General features: G+C 39.5%; 1 long non-coding RNA gene across 1 annotated transcript in view; it reads left to right on the top strand.

The window, feature by feature from the left end:
- LOC139027009 (uncharacterized) overlaps positions 1 to 17548 on the top strand; it is a 23981-nt gene extending 6433 nt beyond the window's left edge. Inside the window, exon 3 of the long non-coding RNA XR_011479026.1 lies at positions 17169 to 17548. This is a non-coding gene — a long non-coding RNA (uncharacterized lncRNA). The remainder of the gene's footprint in view (positions 1 to 17168) is intronic.
- Positions 17549 to 17898: the final 350 nt, after the last annotated feature.

The raw sequence follows: 17898 nt of genomic DNA, 5'->3' as shown, positions 1-17898 counted from the left end.
CTCTCTTTCTCTCTGTTTCTGCTCTTTCGCTCTGTTCTCCATCTCTTCTGCCCTCTCTCTTCTCTCCTCGCTCTCTCTTTCTTTCTCAGCCTGCTGTTTCTCCTCTCTGCTTCTCTCAGCCACTCTCTCTCTCCCTCTGCGTCTCTCGAGCCTGCCCTCTCTCTCGCTCTCTCTCACTCTGGCCTGCTCTCTCGCCCTCTCTCTCTCTCTGCCTCTCTCTCCCTCTGCCTTCTGCTCTCTCTTTTCTCTGCCTCTCTCTGCTCTCACTCTATGCTCCTTCTCCACTCTCTCTCTTGCTTTCTCAGCCTGCTCTTCTCTTCTCTGTTCCTGCTCTCTCTCTCTCCCTCTCTCCTCTCTCTGCCCTCTTCTCTCTCTGCTCTCTCACCTCTCTTTGCTTTCTCAGCCTCCTTCTCCTCTTATCTTCTCTCTCACTTGTCCCTCTCCCCTCTTCTCTCTCTCATTTGCTTCTCTCAGCCTACTCTCTGCTCTCTCTGTGCTTCTGCTCGTCTCAGACGTCCTCTGCTCTCTCCCTCTCGCCCTCTCTCTCTCACCTTGCTCTCTCTCCTCCTCTTCTTCTCTCCCTCTGCTCTCTCTGCTCTCTCTCTTTTGCCCTCTGCCCTCTCTGCTCTCTCACACTCTCTTACTTTCTGCTCTCTCTTCCTCTCTGCCTCTCTCTGCCCTCGCCTTTTCTCTGCTCTCTGCTATCGCACTCTCTCGCTCTGCTCTCTCTCTGCTCTCTCTCTCTTGCTCTCTGCTTCTCTCAGCCTTGCTCTCTGCTCTCTCTCTCTGCTCTTCTCCTCTATCTCTCTCTCTCAGGCTGCCTCTCTGTTCTCTGATCTCTCTTCCTCTGCTCTCTCTTCTCTGCCTCTCACTCTCTCTTTGCTTTCTCAGCCTGCTTTCTGCTCGCTCTCTCTCTCAGCCTGCTCGCCCTCTCTCTCTCTGCTCTGCCCCTCGCTCTTCTCTTCTGCTCTCGTCAGGCCTCTCTCTCTCTGTTCCTGATCTCTCTTCTTCCCTATGCTCTCACTCTTCTCTGCTCTCTCAATCTCTCTTTGCTTTCTCAGCCTGCTTCTCTCGCTCTCTCTCTGCTCTGCTCACTCTCCGCTCTCTCTCTGCTCGCTCTCTCTCTATATCTCTCTCCCTCTTGCTCTCTCTCTTCTGTTCTCTCTCTCTCTCTGCTCTCTCAGCCTACACTCTCTGCTCTCTCTCTCTCAGCTCTCTCCACTGCTCTCTGCTACTCTCTCTGCTCTCTCTCTCTCTGCGTCTATCTCTCTCTCTCTCCTCTGCTCTTTCTCGCCCCTGCTCTTTTATCTGCTCTCTTCTCTGTTTCCTCTGCTCTCTGCCCTCTCTCTCACCTCTCTGCTCTCTCTGCTTCTCAGCCTGTTTCTGTCTCTCTCTTCTGCTCTCTTTCTGCTCTCTGCTCTCTCCCTCTCTGCTCTCTCTCTCTCCCTCTGCGCTCTCTCTCTTCTTGCTCTGCTCTCTTTCGCTGCTCTCTGCTCTTCCTCTCTCTGCTTTCCCTGCTTTCCTGCTCCTCCTCTGCCTCTCTCTCTGGCCTCTCTCTGTTCTCTCTCTGCTCACTGTGCTGTCTCTGCCACTCCTCTCCTCTCTGCCACACTCTATCTCTGCTCTCTCTGCCTCTCTCTCTGCCTCTCTCGCTTTGCTCTCGCTCGGTCTCTCTGCTCTCTCTCGCTCTCGTCTCTTCTCTGCTCTCGCTCCATCTCTGCTCTCCTCTCTCGCTCTACTCTCTCGCTCTACTCTCTCACTCTCTTCTCTCTCTGCTCTCTCTGCTCTCTCTTCTCTGCTCTCTCGCTGCTCTTTCTCTGCTGCTCCTCTGCTTTCTCCTGCTTCTCTCTCGGTTCTGTTCTCTCTCACTGCTCTCTCTCTGGCCTCTCTCTCTCTGCTGTCGCTCTCTCCTTTCTTGCTCTGCTCTCTCCCTTGCTCTCTCTCTGCTCTTTCTCTCTTCTTCTCTGCTCTCTTTCTCTCTGCTCCCCTTCTGCCCTCTGCTCTCTTTCTCTCTGCTCTCTCTTCTCTGGTTCTCTCTCTCTCCTCTGCTCTCAGCTCTCTCTGCTCTTCTCTTCTCTCGTGCTTCCCTGCTTTCCCTGCTCTCTCTCTGCTCTCTCTCTCTGCTCTCTCTCTGTCTACTCTCTCTGCTCTTTGCTGTCTCCGCCTGCTCTCTCTGCATAGTCTACTATCTTCCTGCACTCTCTTGCTGACTCTCTCTGCGCTCTCTCTCTCTCTCTGCTCTCGACTCTGTCTTCGCCTGCTTGTCTCCTGCCTCTCTCTCTGGCTGTCTTCGCTCTTCCTCTCTCATGCTCTCCCTTTCTCTGCTCTCGCTCTCATCCTCTAGCTCTCATCTTCTCGCTCTACTCTCTCTATCTACGCTTCTCCTCTCTGCTCTCTCTCTCTGTCTCTGCTCTCTCTAGCTCGCTCGCTCTCTCTCTCTCTCGCTCCTCGCATCTCTGCTCCTCTTTCTCATCATGGCTCTCTTGCCGACGCTCTGCTCTGACTCTCCTGCCACCTCTCTCTCTGCTTTTCTCTGCTCTCTCTCTAACTGCTTCTCGGCTTGCTCATCTCTGCTCTCGCTGGCTCTCTCTCTGCTCTTTCTCTCTCCTGCGCTTCGTCTGCTCTTTCTCTCGCTCTCTCTGCTTTCCCTGCTCCCTATGCCTCTCTCTCTCTGCTCTCTTTCTCTCTCTCTCTTGCTCTCTCCTCTGCTCTCGCTCTTGCTCTCTATCTGCGTTCTGCCTCTCGTCTCTCTCTGCTCCCTCTCCTCGTGCTCGCTCTCTCGCCTTGCTCTCTCTCTCTCCTCATGCTCTTTCTCTCTGCTCTCTGCTTACTTCTCTCTCTCTCTGCTCTCTCTCCTGGTATCTCTCTCTCTGCTCTCTCTGCTCTCTTGCTTTCCTGCTCTCTCTCTGCGCTCTCTGCCTCTCTGCTGCCTCTCCTCTCTCTGCTCTCGCTCGGCTCTCTGCTTTCTCTGCTCTCTCTGCTCTTCTCTCTCTGCTCTTGCTCTCTCTGCTCTTCTGCTCCTCCTCTGCTCTCTGCCTTTCCCATGCTCTCTCTCTGCACTCTCTCTGCTCTCTCTGCTCTCTCTTTCTTCTGCTCTCGCTCTCTCTCTGCTCCTTTCTTCTGCTCTCTCTCTCTCTCTCTCTCTTGGCTCTCTCTCTGCTCGCTCGCTCTCTCGCTCTTCTCTCTCTGCGCTTTCTCTCTGCTTCTTCCCTGCTCTCTGCTTTCTCTGCTCATTTGCGTTCTCTCTGTTCTCTCTGCTTCTCTCTTCTCTCTGCCTCTCTCTCTCGGCCCTCTCTCTCTCTCTGGCCTTTCTCCTGCTCTCTCCTCTTGCTCTCTTGATCTTTCCTCTCTCGCTCTCTCCTCTCTCTCTGCTCTCTCTCTCTCTCTAATACCTCTCTGCCTCTCTCTCTCTGCTCTCTTCTGCCATCTCTTCTCTCTCTCTCTCTCTCTGCTCTCTTTTGCTCTCTCTGAGTTATTACTCTCATCTTCTTACTCTCTCATGCTCGCTCTCTCTGACTCTCTCTGTCTGCCTCTCTGTCTGTTCTCTCTCTGCTCTCCTCTCGTCGCTGCTCTCTCTCGTTCTCTCTCTGTTCTCTCGTTGCTCTCGCTGTCGCTGCTCTCTCACTCTCTCTTCTCTGCACCCTTCTGCTCTCTCTGTGCTCTCTCTCTCTGCGCCTCTCTCTCTCTTTCTCTCTCTCTCTAAAGAGGAGGGTTAGAGATCAGAACAGGAGGGAAATAGGAAGAAGAGAGAGAGAGAAGAGGAGGGGTAGAGAGTCAGAAACAGAGGGAAAGAGAGAGAGAGAGGTTTTAGTAGAGAGTAGAACAGAGGAGAAAGAGAGAGAGGGAGGGTAGAGAGTCAGAACAGAGGAAGAGAGAGAGGGGGAGAGGGTAGGAGATCAGAACAAGAGGGAAAGAAAGAGAGAGGAGGGAGAGGAGTCAGAACAGAGGGAAAGAGAGAGAAGGAGGCGTTAGAGAGTCAGAACAGAGGAGAGAAGAGAGAGAGAGGGTAGGAGATGCAGAACAGAGGGAAGAAAGAGAGAAGGGAGGGTAGACAAGAGGATGTTGTGGAGGTTACTTTATATTTTGGTAATTGACACGAGAAACACTGACAGCTCTGAGAGATATGAGCTGCTGTGGAGGAGAGGGCCAAGAGAAGAGAGGGAGGAGATAGAGGGTGGAGAGGAGAGAGTTAGAGGAGAGAGAGAGGGAGAGAGTTGAGTTGTTTCTCTAAAACACAGAGCACTAAAGTTGGTTCATGATGTTTCTCTAAAACAGTAAAGACTAAAGTTGCGTCATGATGTTCTCTAAAACACAGAAAACACTAAAGTTGGTCATATGTTTCTCTAAAACACAAACACTAAGATTGGTCGTGATGTTTCTCTCTAAAAACAGTTAAAGACTAAAGTTGGTCATGATGTTTCTCAAAAACACAAGAACACTAAATGGTCGTGATGGTTCTCTAAACAGTAAAGACTAAAGTTGGGTCTTTGATTTCTCTGAACGAGAAAGACAAAGTTGTGCGTCATGTTTCTCTGAAAACACAGAACCACTAAAGTTGGTCATGATCTGTTTCTCTAAAACAGTAAACATAAAAGTTGGTCATGATGTTTCTCTGAAAACACAGGAACACTAAAAGTTGTCGTGATGTTTCTCTAAAACAGTAAAGACTAAAAGTTGGTATGATGTTTCTCGACACAGAACACTTAAATGTCGTTGATGTTTCTCTAAAACAGTAAAGACTAAAGATTGGTCATGATGTTTCTCTAAAACAGTAAAGACTAAAGTTGTTCATGATTTCTCTGAAAACACCAGAACACTAAAGTTGTCGTGATGTTTCTCTAAAACAGTAAAGACTAAAGTTGCGTCATGATGTTTCTCTTAAACACAGAACACTAAAAGTGGTCATGATGTTTCTCTAAAACAAGTAAAGATAGAAGTTGTCAGGGATGTTTCTCTAAAACAGTAAAGACGTAAAGTTGGTTCATGATGTTTCTCTAAAACATTAAAGACTAGAAGTGGGTCATTTATGTTGCGCTAAAACACAGAACACTAAGTTGGTCATTATGTCTCCCTAAAAACAGACAACTAAAGTGGTCATATGTTTCTCTAGAAACACAGAACCACTAAAGTTGGTCATGATTTTCTCTAAACAGTAAAGACTAAAGTGGTCATGATGTTTCTCTTAAAACACCAGAACACTAAAGTTGGTCATGATGTTTCTCTTAAAACAGTAAAGACTCAAAGTTGTCATGATGTTTCTTCTGAAACACAGAACACTAAAGTGGGTCATTATGTTTCTCTAAAACAAGAAACACTAAAGTGTCATTGATGTTTGCGTCTAAAACATCAGAACACTAAAAGTTGGTCATGATGTTCTCTAAACATTAAAGAACTAAAGTTGTCATGATGTTCTCTAAAACACAGAACACTAAAGTTGGGCATTAGTTTCTCTAAAACCACAAGAACACTACAAGTGGTCATGATGGTCTCTAAAACACAGAACACTTTAAAGTTGGTCATGCATGTTTCTCTAAAGAACAGTAAAGGACGAAAGTTGGGTCATGATGTTCTCTAAAACACAGAACACTAAAGTTGGTCATATGTTTCTCTAAAACAGTAAGACTAAAGTGGTCATGGTTTCGCTGAAACAGTTAAAGACTAAAGTGTCATGATGTTTCTCTGAACACAGAACACTAAAGTGGTCATGATGTTTCTCTAAAAACAGTAAAGACTAAAGTTGGTCATGATGTTTCTCTAAAACAGTAAAGACTTAAAGTTGGTCATGATGTGTCTTCTAGAAACATAAAGGACTAAAGTTGGTATGATGTTTCTCTGAAACACAGAACACTTTAAGTTTGTCGTGAATGGTTCTGCAAAACCAGTAAGACTAAGTTGTCGATATGTTCTCTAAAACACAGAAACACTGAAATTTGGTCATGATGTTTCTCTAAAACAGTAAAGACTAAAGTTGGTCATTGATGTTTCTCTAAACAGTAAAACTAAAAGTTGCGTATGATGTTTCTCTGAACAGAAAGACTAAAGTTCGGTCATTGATGTTTTCTCTGAAACAACAGAACACTAAAGTTGGTCAATGATGTTTCTCTAAAACAGTAACAGACTAAAGTGGTTCATTGATGTTTCCTCATAAAACAGTAAAGGCTAAAGTTGTCATGATGTTTCTCTAAAACAGTAAAGACTAAAGTTGGTCTTGATGTTTCTCTGAAAACAGTAAAGACTAAATTGGTCTTATGTTTCTCGTAAAAACAGGTAAAGACTAAGTTGGTCATTATGTTTCTCTGAAAACAAGAAACACTAAAGTTTGGGCGTGTGTTTCTCTAAAACAGTTAAAAGACTAAAGTTGGTCATGATTGTTTCTCTAAACACAGAAACACTAAAATTGGTCATGATTTTTCTCTAAAACGTTAAAGACTAAAGTTGGTTATGATGTTTCTCCGTAAAACAGTAAAGCACAAAGTTGGTATGATGTTTCTCTAAAACAGTAAAGACTAAAGTGGTCATGGTGTTTCTCTAAACAGTAAAAGACTAAAGTTGGTCATGATGTTTCTCTAAAAACAGTAAAGACTAAAGTTTGGTCATGATGGTTCCTCTAAAGACAGTAAGACTTAAAGTTGGTCATGATGTTTCTCTAAAACAGTAAAGACCTAAAGTTGGTCATGATGTTTCCTCTAAAACCAGAAAGATAAATTGCGTCATGATGTTTCTCTGAAACACAGAACACTAAAGTTGGTCATTATGTTTCCTAAAACACCAGAACACTAAGTGGTCACTTGATGTTTCTCTTGAAAACACAGAACACTAAATGGTCGTGATGTTCTCTAAAACAGTAAAGACTAAAGTTGGTCATTGATTGTTTCTCGAAAAACACAGAACACTAAAGTAGGTCGTGATGTTCTCTTGAAAAACATAAAGACTAAAGTTGGTACATGAGTCTCTAAAACACAGAACACTAAGTTGGCTCGTGATGTTTCTCTAAAACAGTAAAAGACTAAAGTTAGTCATGAGTGTTCTCTGAAACGACAGAACACTTAAAGTTTGGCGTGATGTTTCTCTAAAACAGTAAAAGACGAAAGTGGTCATGATGTTTCTCTGAAAACACAGAACACTAAGTTGGTCGTGATGTTTCCTCTTAAAACAGTAAAAGACTAAAGTTGGTATGATGTTTCTCTAAAACACAAACCACTAAAGTATGGTCGTGATGTTTTCTCGTGAAACAGTTAAAGAACTAAAGTTGGTTCATGATTTGTTTCTCTAAAACACAGGAACACATAAAGTTGGCGTGATGGTCTCTAAAACAGTAAAGACTAAAGTGGTCATGATGTTTCTCTGAAACACAGAACACTAAAAGTTTGGTCATTGATGTTTCTCTAAAACAGTAAAAACACTAAAGTTGGTTCATTATGATGTTTCTCTAAAACACAGAACACTAAAGTGGGTCATGATATTTCTCTAAAAACAGTAAAGGACTAAAGTTGGTCATGATGTTGCTCTGAAACACAGGAAAACCACTAAAGTTGGTCGTGGATGTTTCTGCTAATAAACAGTAAAAACTAAAAGTTTGGTCATGATGTTTCTCTTAAAACACAGAACACTAAAAGTTGGTCGTGATGTTTTCTCTGAAACAGTAAAGACTAAAAGTTGGGTCATGATGTTTCTCTAAAACAGCAGAACACTAAAGTTGGTCGTGATGTTCTCTAAAAACAGTAAAGGACTAAAAGGTTGGTCATGATTTTCTCTGAAACACAGAACACTAAAGTTGGTCCATTGATGTTTCCTCTAAAACAGTAACACTAAAGTTGGTCATGATGTTTCGGGCAAAACACAGAAACACTAAAGTATGTCATGATGTTTTCTCGTAAAACAGTAAGACTGAAGGTTGGTCATGTTGTTCTCTGAAACACAGAACGACTAAAGTTGGTCATGATGTTTCTCTAAAACAGTAAAGACTAAAGTGGGTCATTATGTTTCTCTAAAACACAGAACACTAAAGTTGTCATTGATGTGTCTCTAAAACAAACAGAACCACTAAAGTTGGTCCATTGATGTTTCTCTCAACACAGAACCACTAAAGTTGGTCATGATGTGTCTCTAAAACACGAACACTAAAAGTGGTCATGATTGTTTCTCTTAAAACACAGAACACTAAAGTTGGTCTTATGATGTTGTCTCTAAAACACAGAACACTAAAGTTGGTCATTTATGTTTCTCTAAAAACACAAGAACACTAAAGGTAGTCATTGATGTTCTCTTAAAAACACAGAACACTAAAGTTGGTCATGATGTTTCTCTAAAACAGTAAAGACTAAAAGTTGCGTCCATGATGTTTTCTCTAAAAACAGAACACAAAGTTGGTCATGATGTTTCCTCTAAAACACAGGACACTAAAGTTGTCATGATTGTTTCTCTAAAAAAACAGTAAAGACTAAAAGTTGCGATCATGATTGTTTCTCTGAAACAGTAAGACTAGTTGGTCATGTGTTTCTCTAAAACACAGAACACTAAAGTTGGTTGATGTTTCTCTAAAACAGTTAAAATAAGTTGGTCATGATGTTTCTCTGAAAGCACAGAACACTAAAGTTTGTCATGATGTTTCGTCTAAAACAAAAAGTAAACACTAAAGATGTCATGATGTTTCTAAAACACAGAACACTAAAGTTGGTCATGAGGTTTCTCTTAAAACAGTAAAGACCTGAATTGGTCATGTTGTTTCTCTGAAACACAGAACACTAAAGTTGGTCATGATGTTTCTCTAAAACAGTAAAGACTTAAAGTTGACAATTGTTCATGATGTTTCTCTAAAACCACAGGAACAACTAGTAGGGCATGATGTTTCTCTAAAACACAGAACACTAAAGTTGGTGCAGGATGTGTCTCTTAAAACACAGAACACTTAAAGTTGGTCAGGATGTTTCTCTAAAAACAACAGAACACGAAAGTGGTATGATGTGTCTCTAAAACACGAACACTAAAGTTGGTCATGATGTTTCTCTAAAACACAGAACACTAAATGTCATTGATGTTTCCTCTAAAAAACAGTAAAGACTAAGTTGGTCATGATGTTCTCCTAAAACCACAGAACCACTAAAGTTGCGATTGATGTTTTTCTCTAAAACACAGAAAACACTAAAGTTGGTCAGTGATGTTGTCTCTAAAAACCAGTAAAGACTAAAGTGCGTCTATGTTGGCTCTAAAACACAGAACACTAAAGTTGCGTCATGATGTTTCTCTAAACAGTAAAGACTAAAGTTTGTCTGATGTTTCTCTGAAACACAGAACACTAAAGTGGTCATGATGTTTCTCTAAAACAGTAAAGACTAATAGTTGGTTCATGATGTTTTCTCTAAAACAGTAAAGACTAAAAGTTCATGATGTTTCTCTTAAAACAGTAAAGACTAAAGTTGGTCATTATGTTTCTCTGAAACAAGAACACTAAAGTTGTCGTGATTGTTCTCTAAAACAGTGAAAGACTAGAAGTTGTCGTGATGTGTCTCTAAAACACAGAACACTAAAGTTGGTCATGATTGTTTCTCTAAAACAGTACAGGACTAAAGTTGGTCATTGATGTTTCTCTAAAACAACAGAACACTAAAGTTGGTCGTGATGTTCTCTAAACACAGAACACTAAGTTGGTCATGATGTGTCTCTAAAACACAGAACACTAAAGTCGTCGTGATGTTCTCTAAAAACAGGGAAAGACTAAGATTGCGTCATGATTTTTCTCTAAAACAACAGAAACACTAAAGTTGGTCGTGATGTTTCTCTGAAACAGTAAGACTAAAAGTTGGTCCATGATGTTTCTCTTAAAACACAGAGCACTAAAGTTGGTCTGTGATTTCTCTAAAACAGTTGTAAAGACTTAAAGTTGCGCATTATGTTTTCTCTGAAACACAGGAACACTAAATGTTGGTCGTGATGTTTCTCTAAAACAGTAAAGACTAAAAGTTGGTGCATGATGTTTCTCTGAAAACAGGAACACTAAAGTTGGTCGTTCGATGTTTCTCTAAAACAGTAAAGACCAAAATTGGTCATGATGTTATCTCTAAAACACAGAACACTAAAAGTTGGTCGTGATGTTTCTTGAAACAGTTAAAGACTAAAGTTGGCATGATGTTTCTCTAAAACACAGACACTAAAGTGGGGTCGTGATGTTTCTCTAAAAACAGTAAGACTAAAGTTGGTCATTGATGTTTCTCTGAAAACACAAGAAACAACTAAAGTTGGTCATGATGTTCTCTAAACAGTAAACACTAAAGTTGGTCATGATGTTCTCTAAAACACAGAACACTAAAGTTGGTCATGATATTTCTCTAAAACAGTAAAGACTAAAGTTGGTCATGATGTTTCTCTGAGAACAACAGACCACTAAAGTTTGGTCAAGATGTTTCTCTTAAACAGTAAGGACTAAAGGGTCATTGAATGTTTCTCTAAAACACAGAACACTAACGTTGGTCGTATGTTTCTCTTGAAAACAGTAAAGACTAAAGTTTGGTTCTTGATGTTTCTCGTAAAACACATACACTTAAAGTTGGTGGATGTTTCTCTAAAACAGTAAAGACCTAAAGTGGTCATATGTTTCTCTGAAACACAGAACACTAAAGTTGCGGTTGAGGTTTCTCCTAAAACAGTAAGACTAAAGTTGGTCATGATGTTTCTCTAAAACAGTAAAGACTAAGTGGGTCCATGAGTGTTTCTCTAAAAACAGTTTTAAAGACTAAAGTTGGTCATGATGTTTCTCTTGAAACACAGAAACACTAAAGTGGTCTTGATGGTTTCTCTAAAACAGTAAAAGACTAAAGTTGGTCATGATTTTCTCTAATAACACAGAAACACTAAAAGTTGGTCATGATGTTTCTCATAAAACAGTTAAAGGACTAAAGTTTGCGTCATGGATGGTTTCTCTAAAACAGTAAAGACTAAAGTTGGTGCATGATGTTTTCTCTGAAACAGTAAAGACTAAAGTTGCGTCATAGTTTCTCTGAAACACAGAACACTAAAGTTGTCATGATGTTTCTCGTAAAACAGTAAAGGACTTAAAGTTGTCATATGTTCTCTAAAACAGTTAAAGACTAAAGTGGTCATGATTGTTTCTCTAAAAACAGTAAAGACTTAAAGTTGGTCTTGATGTCTCTAAACAGTAAAGACTAAAGTTGGTCTGATTGTTTCTCTAAAACATAATACTGAAAAGTGGTCATGATGTTTCTCTGAAACACAGAACACTAAAAGTTGTCGTGATGGTTCTCTAAAACAGTAAAGACTAAAGTATGGTCATGATGTTTCTCTAAAACACAGAACACTAAAGTTGGTCATGATGTTTCTCTAAAACAGTAAAGACTAAATTGGCATGATGTTTCTCTAAAACAGTTAAAGACTAAAGTGGTCAGGGGATGTTTCTCTAAAAACAGTAAAGGCTAAAGTTGGTCATGATGTTGCTAAAAAACAAGTAAAGACTAAAGTGGTCATGTTTTCTCTAAAACAGTAAAGACTTAAAGTTGCGTCATGATGTTTCTCTAAAACAGTTAAAGACTAAGTTGGTTCATGATGTTTCTCTGAAACACAGAACACTAAAGTGGGTCATTAGTTTCTCTAAACACAGAACACTAGTGGTCATGATGGTTTCTCTAAAAACACAGAACACTAAAGTTGTCATGATTTCTCTAAAACATAAAGACTAAAGTTGGTCATGATGTTTCTCTAAAACACCAGAACACTAAAGTTTCAGGATGTTTCTCTAAAACAGTAAAAACTAAGTTGTCATGAGTTTCTCTAAAACAGTAACAGGACTAAAGTTGGTCATGATGTTTCTCTTAAACAGTAGAAGACTAAAGTTGGTCATGATGTTTCTCTGAAACACAGAACACTAAAGTTGGTCTATGTTTCTCTAAAAACAGTAAAGGACTAAAGTTGGTCATGATGTTTCCTCTAAAACACCAGGAACACTAAAGTTGGTTTTCATGATGTTTCTCTAAAACAGTAAAGACTAAAGTTGGTCATGATTTTCTCTAAACACAGAACACTAAAGTGTCGTGATGTTTCTTAAAACAGCAGCAGAACACTAAAGTTGGTCATGATGTTTCTCTAAAACACAGAACACTAAAGTTGTCAGGATGTTCTCTAAAACAGTAAAGACTAAAGTTGGTCATGATGTTTCTCTAAAAACACAGAACACTAAAGTTGGTCCGTGATGTGCTCTGAAACAGTAAAGGACTAAAGTGGTCATATGTTTCTCTAAACACAGAACACTAAAGTTGTCTGATTGTTTCGCGAAAAACAGTAAAGACTAAAGTTTGGTCAGAGTCTCTGAACACAGAAACACTAAGTTGTCGTGATGTTTCTCTAAAAACAGTAAAGACTAAAGATTGTCATTGAGTATTTCTCTGAAACACAGAACACTAAAGTTGGTCGTGATGTTTCTCTAAAAACAGTAAAGACTAAAGTTGTCATGATTTTCTCTAAAACACAGAACACTAAGTTGTCGTGATGTTCCTAAACAGTAAAGACTAAAGTTGGTCAGGGATGTTTCTCTAAAACCAGAACACTAAGTTGGTCGTGATTTCTCTAAAACAGTAAAGACTAAAGTTGCTCATGGATTTCTTCTGGAAACACAGAACACTAAAAGTTGGTCATGATGTTTCTCCTAAAACAGTAAACCTTAAAGATTGGTCATTGTGTTTCGGCTTAAAAACACAGAACACTAAAAAAGTGCTTCATGATATTTCTCTAAAAGCAGTAAAGACTAAAGTTGGTCATAGATGTTTCTCTGAAACACAGAACACTTAAAGTTGGTCGAGATGTTTCTTCTAAAACAGTTAAAGACTAAAGTTGGTCATGATGTTTCTCTAAAACACAGAACAGCTAAAAGTTCGGTCGTGATGTTTCTCTGAAACAGTTAAAGCGACTAAAGTGGTCATATGTTTCTCTAAAACCACAGAACACTAAAGTTGGTCGTGATGTTTCTCTAAAACAGTAAAGACTAAAGTTTGGTCCATGAGTTATCTCTGAAAACACAGAACACTAAAGTTTGCATTGATGTTTTCTCGAAAACAGTAAAGACTTAAAGTTGGTCATTGATTTCTCTAAAACAGTAAAGACTAAAGTTCATGATGTTCTCTAAAACAGTAAAGACTAAAAGTTGTCATGAGATGTTTCTCTGAAACAACAGAACACTAAAGTGGTCGTGATGTTTCTCTAAAACAGTAAAGACTAAAGTTGGTCATGATGTTTTCTTCTAAAAAACAGAACAACTACAGTGGTCATCGATGTTTCTCTAAAAAGTAAAGACTAAAGTTGGTCATGATGTTTCTCTAAAAAACAGTTAAAGAACTAAAGTTGGTCAATGATGTTTTCTGAAACATAAAGACTAAAGTGGTCATGATGTATTCTCTGAAAACACAGAACAACAAGTTGTCATGATGTTTCTCTAAGAACAAGTAAGACTAAAGTTGGTCATTATGTTTCTCTAAAACAGTAAAGACTAAAGTTGAGTCTGATGTTTCTCATTAAAACAGTAAAGACTTAAAGTTGGTCTTGATGTTCTCTGAAACAAGTAAAAGACTAAGTTGGTCTTATGGTTCTGCTAAAACAGTAAAGACTTAAAGTTGGTCAGTGATGTTTCTCTGATAAACACAGAACACTAAAGTTGGTTCGTTGATAGTTTCGCTAAAACCAGTAAAGACGCTTAAAAGTTGGTAATGATAGTTTCTCAAAACACAAGAACACGAAAGATGTTCATGAGGTTTCTCTAAAACCATAAAGACTAAAGTTGGTCATGATGTTTCTCATAAAACAGTAAGACCTAAAGTTGGTCATGATGTTTCTCTAAAACAGATAAAGACTTAAAGTGGTCATGATGTTGCTCTAAAACAGTTAAAAGATAAGAAGTTGAGTCATGATGTTTCTGCTAAAACAGTTAAAAGACTAAAGTTGCATATGATGTTATCTACTCAAAACAGTAAAGACTAAAGTTGGTCGATGATGTTTCTCTGAAACACAGAACACTAAAGTTGGTCATTATGTTTCTCCCTAAAACACAAGAACACTAAGTGTTGGTTCATGATGGTTCTCCTTTAAACACAGAACCACTGAAAGTTGTCATGATGTTTCTCTAAAACAGTAAAGACTTAAATTTCATGAATGTTTCTCTAAAAACACGAAGAACACTAAAGTGGTCAATTGGTGTTTCTCTAAAACAGTAAAGACTAAAGTTGGTCTTGATGTTTTCTCTGAAACAGTAAAGACTAAAGTTGGTCATGATGTTTCTCTAAAACAGTTAAAAAGGACTAAAGTTGGTCATGATGTTTCTCTAAAACAGTAAATAAAGACTAAAGTTGGTCTTGATGTTTCTCTGTAACAGTAAGACTAAAAGTTGGGTCTTGATGTTTCTCTAAAACAGTAAAGACTAAAGTTGGTATTGATGTTTCTCTGAACACAGAACACTAAAGTTGTACGTGATGTTTCTCTAAAACAGTAAAGAACTAAAGTTGGTCAGGTGATGTTTCTCTAAAACACCAGAACACTAAAGTTTGGTTCAATGAATGTTTCTCTAAAACAGTTAAAACTAAAGTGGGGCTGATGCTTCTCTAAACAGTAAAGACTAAAGTGGTAATGATGTTTCTCTTAAAACAGTAAAGACTAAGTTGGTCATGATGTTTCTCTAAAACAGATAAAGACTAAAGTTGGTCATGATGTTTCTCTGAAACACAGAACACTAAAGTAGGTCATGATGTTTCTCAACACAGAACACTAAGTGGTCATGATGCGTCTATCTAAAACACAGAACACTAAAGTTGCTCATGATGTTTCCTCTAAACACAGAACACTAAAGTTGGTCATTGATGTGTCTAAAACACAGAACACAAAAGTTGGTCATTGATTTTCTCTAAAAAACACAGCAACACTAAAAGTTGGTCATGATGTTTCTCTAAACACAGAAACACTAAAAGTTGAGTCATTATGTTACTCTAAAACACAGAACACTAAAGTAGGTACATGATGTTTCTCATAAAACACAGAACCACTAAAGTTGGTCATGAATGTTTCTCATAAAACAGTAAAGACTAAAGTTGTATGAATGTTTCTCTAAAACAAGCAGAACACTAAAAGTTTGGTCATGGATGTTTCACTAAAAAACAAGAACACTAAAGTTGTCATTATGTTCTCTAAAACCATAAAGATAAAGTTGGTCATGATGTTTTTCTCTAAAACACAGAAACACTAAATGGTCATGATGTTTCTCTTAAAACAGTAAAGACTAAAGTTGTCATTGATGTTTCTACTGAAACGAGTAAAGACTAAAAGATTGTCATGATGTTCTCATGAAAAAAGAACACTAAAGTTGTCATGATGTTCTCTAACAAAAAAGACAAACAGGAAAAGACTAAAGTTGTCATGAATAGTTTCACTTCTAGAAACACAGTAAAGACTAAAAGTTAGCAGTCATCGATGTTTCCTCTGAAACACAGAACACTAAAGTTGGCTCATGATGTTTCTCTAAAACAGTAAAGACTAAGATTGGTCCATGAAATGTTCTCTAAACAGTAAAGACAAAAGATTGGTCATGATGATTTCTCTAAAACAGTAAAACTAAGTTGGTCATAGATGTTTCTACTGAAACACAGAACACACTATAAGCTTGGTCGTCATGTTCTCTAAAACAGTAAAGACAACAGTATAATATCCATGAGTTTTCTCTAAAACACAACAACACTAAGCCTTCCATCATACTGCATATCTCCTAACAGTAAAAGAGATACACAGTTTGGTCATTGAGGTTCTCTAAACAGAAAATGTCTAAAAAGTGTCATGATGTTTCATACTGAAAACAGTTAAAGACTAAAGTTGGGTCGATGAGTATTCTCGAAACACAGAACACTAAAGTTGGCATGAATGTTTCTCTAAACAGAAAGAACTAAAGTCTGTCATGATGATTTCTCTAAAACCATAAGACTAAAGTTGGTCATGAATGATTCTCTAAAAACCAGTAAAAAGACTAAAGTGGTCTTGATGGTTTCTCTGAAAAACATAAAGACTAAAAGTTGGTCTTGAGGTTTCTCTAAAAACAGTAAAGACTAAAGTTGGTCATGATGATTTCTCTAAACACAGAACACTAAAGCCACCTTGGTCGTTGATGTTTCTCTGAAAACAGTAAAGACTAAAAGTTGTCAATGATGTTTCTCTAAAACAGTAAAGACTAAAGTGGTCGATGAATGTTTCTCTGAAACAAAAGACTAAAGTTGGTCGCAGGTGATGATATTCTCCATGAAACACAGAACACTAAAGTTGGTCATGATGGTTTCTCTAAAACCAGTAAAGACTAAAGTTCGTCATGATGTTTCTCTAAAACAGTAAAGACTAAAGTTTGGTCATGATGTTTCTCTGAAACAGTAAAGACTAAAGTTGGTCATTGATGTTCTCTGAAACACAGAACACTAAAGTTGGTCATGATGTTCTCTAAACAGTAAAGACTAAAGTTGTTCATTGATGTTTCTGCTTAAAAACAGTAAAGACTAAATTGGTTTCATGATTTTTCTCTAAAACAGTAAAGACTTAAAGTTCGTCATGATGTTTCCTGAAAACAGAACACTAAAGTTGGTCGTGATGTTCCTAAAACAGTAAAGACTAAAGTTGGTCATGTGTTTTCTCTAAAACACAGAACACGAAAGTTGGTCATGATGTTTCTCTAAAACAGTAAGACTAAAGTTGGTCACTGATGTTTCTCTAAAACAGTTAAAGTCTAAGTTGCGTCATGATGTTTCTCTTGAAACATGTAAAGACTAAAGTTGGTTCATGATGTTTTCTCTTAAACCACAGAACACTAAAGTTGTCATGATGTTGCTCTAAAACAGTAAAGACTAAAAATCTCTCTCTTTGAGAGAGCAGAGAGAGAGAAAAGAGAGGGCAGAGAGAGCAGAGCGAGAGCAGAGGATAGAGAGAGCAGAGATAGACAGCAGAGAGAGCAGAGAGAGACAGCAGAGAGAGAGAGCAGAGTGAGAGAGAACAGAGAAGGCATAGAGAGAGCAGAGTGAGAGAGAAAGAGCAGAGGGCAGAAGGCAGAGAGAGCTGAGCGAGCTGAGCACAGAGAGAGCATAGAGAGAGAGCAGAGAGAGAGAGAGAGAGGGGAGAGGGCAGAGTGAAAGAGAGAGCAGAGACCAGAGAGAGAGCAGGCTGAGAAAGCAAAGAGAGAGCAGAGAGCGAGAGAGAGCAGGGAGGGAGAGAGCAGAGAGAAGAGAGAGGGCAGAGAGAGCAAGAGAGAGCAGCGCGAGAGAACAGAGAGAGCGAGAGAGAGCAGAGAAAAGAGAGAACAGCAGAGCAGAGAGCAGAGAGAGCAGAGAGAGAAGAGGGCAGAGAGAGCAGAGAACAGAGAGAGCAGGCTGAGAAAGCAAAGAGAGAGCAGAGAGAGGGCAGAGAGCAGAGAAAACAGAGAGAACAGAGCAGAGAGAGCAGAGGGAGAGAGAGCAGAGAACAGAGAGACGAGAGAGGAGAGAGAGAAAGAGCAGAGGACAGAGAGAGCAGAGATAGACAGCAGAGAGAGCAGAGAGAGTGAGAGAGGGCAGAGAGAGGGCAGAGAGAGAGCAGAGAGAGAACAGAGAGAGAAGAGAGAGAGCAAGCAGAGAGAGCAGAGCATAGAGCAGAGCATAGAGAAAAGTGAGAGCAGAGAGCAGGGAGAGCAGAGCAGAGAGAGCAGAGAACAGAGAGAGAGAGAGCAGAGGGAGAGACAGAGAGCAGATAGAAAAAGTAGAGAGAGAGCAGAGGGCAGAGGGAGAGTAGAGAGAGCAGAGAGAGATATCAGGGAGAGCAGAGCAGAGAGAGCAGAGAACAGAGAGAGAGAGAGTGCTGAGAGAGCAATAGAGAGCAGAGAGAAAGCAGAGAGAGAGTGAGAGAGCA

Source organism: Salvelinus sp. IW2-2015, unplaced genomic scaffold (assembly GCF_002910315.2).
Source record: "Salvelinus sp. IW2-2015 unplaced genomic scaffold, ASM291031v2 Un_scaffold6795, whole genome shotgun sequence".
Taxonomy (NCBI): Eukaryota; Metazoa; Chordata; class Actinopteri; order Salmoniformes; family Salmonidae; genus Salvelinus; species Salvelinus sp. IW2-2015.
The sequence above is the reverse complement of the archived record's forward strand: the minus strand, read 5'-3'. Positions and strand labels throughout refer to the sequence as shown.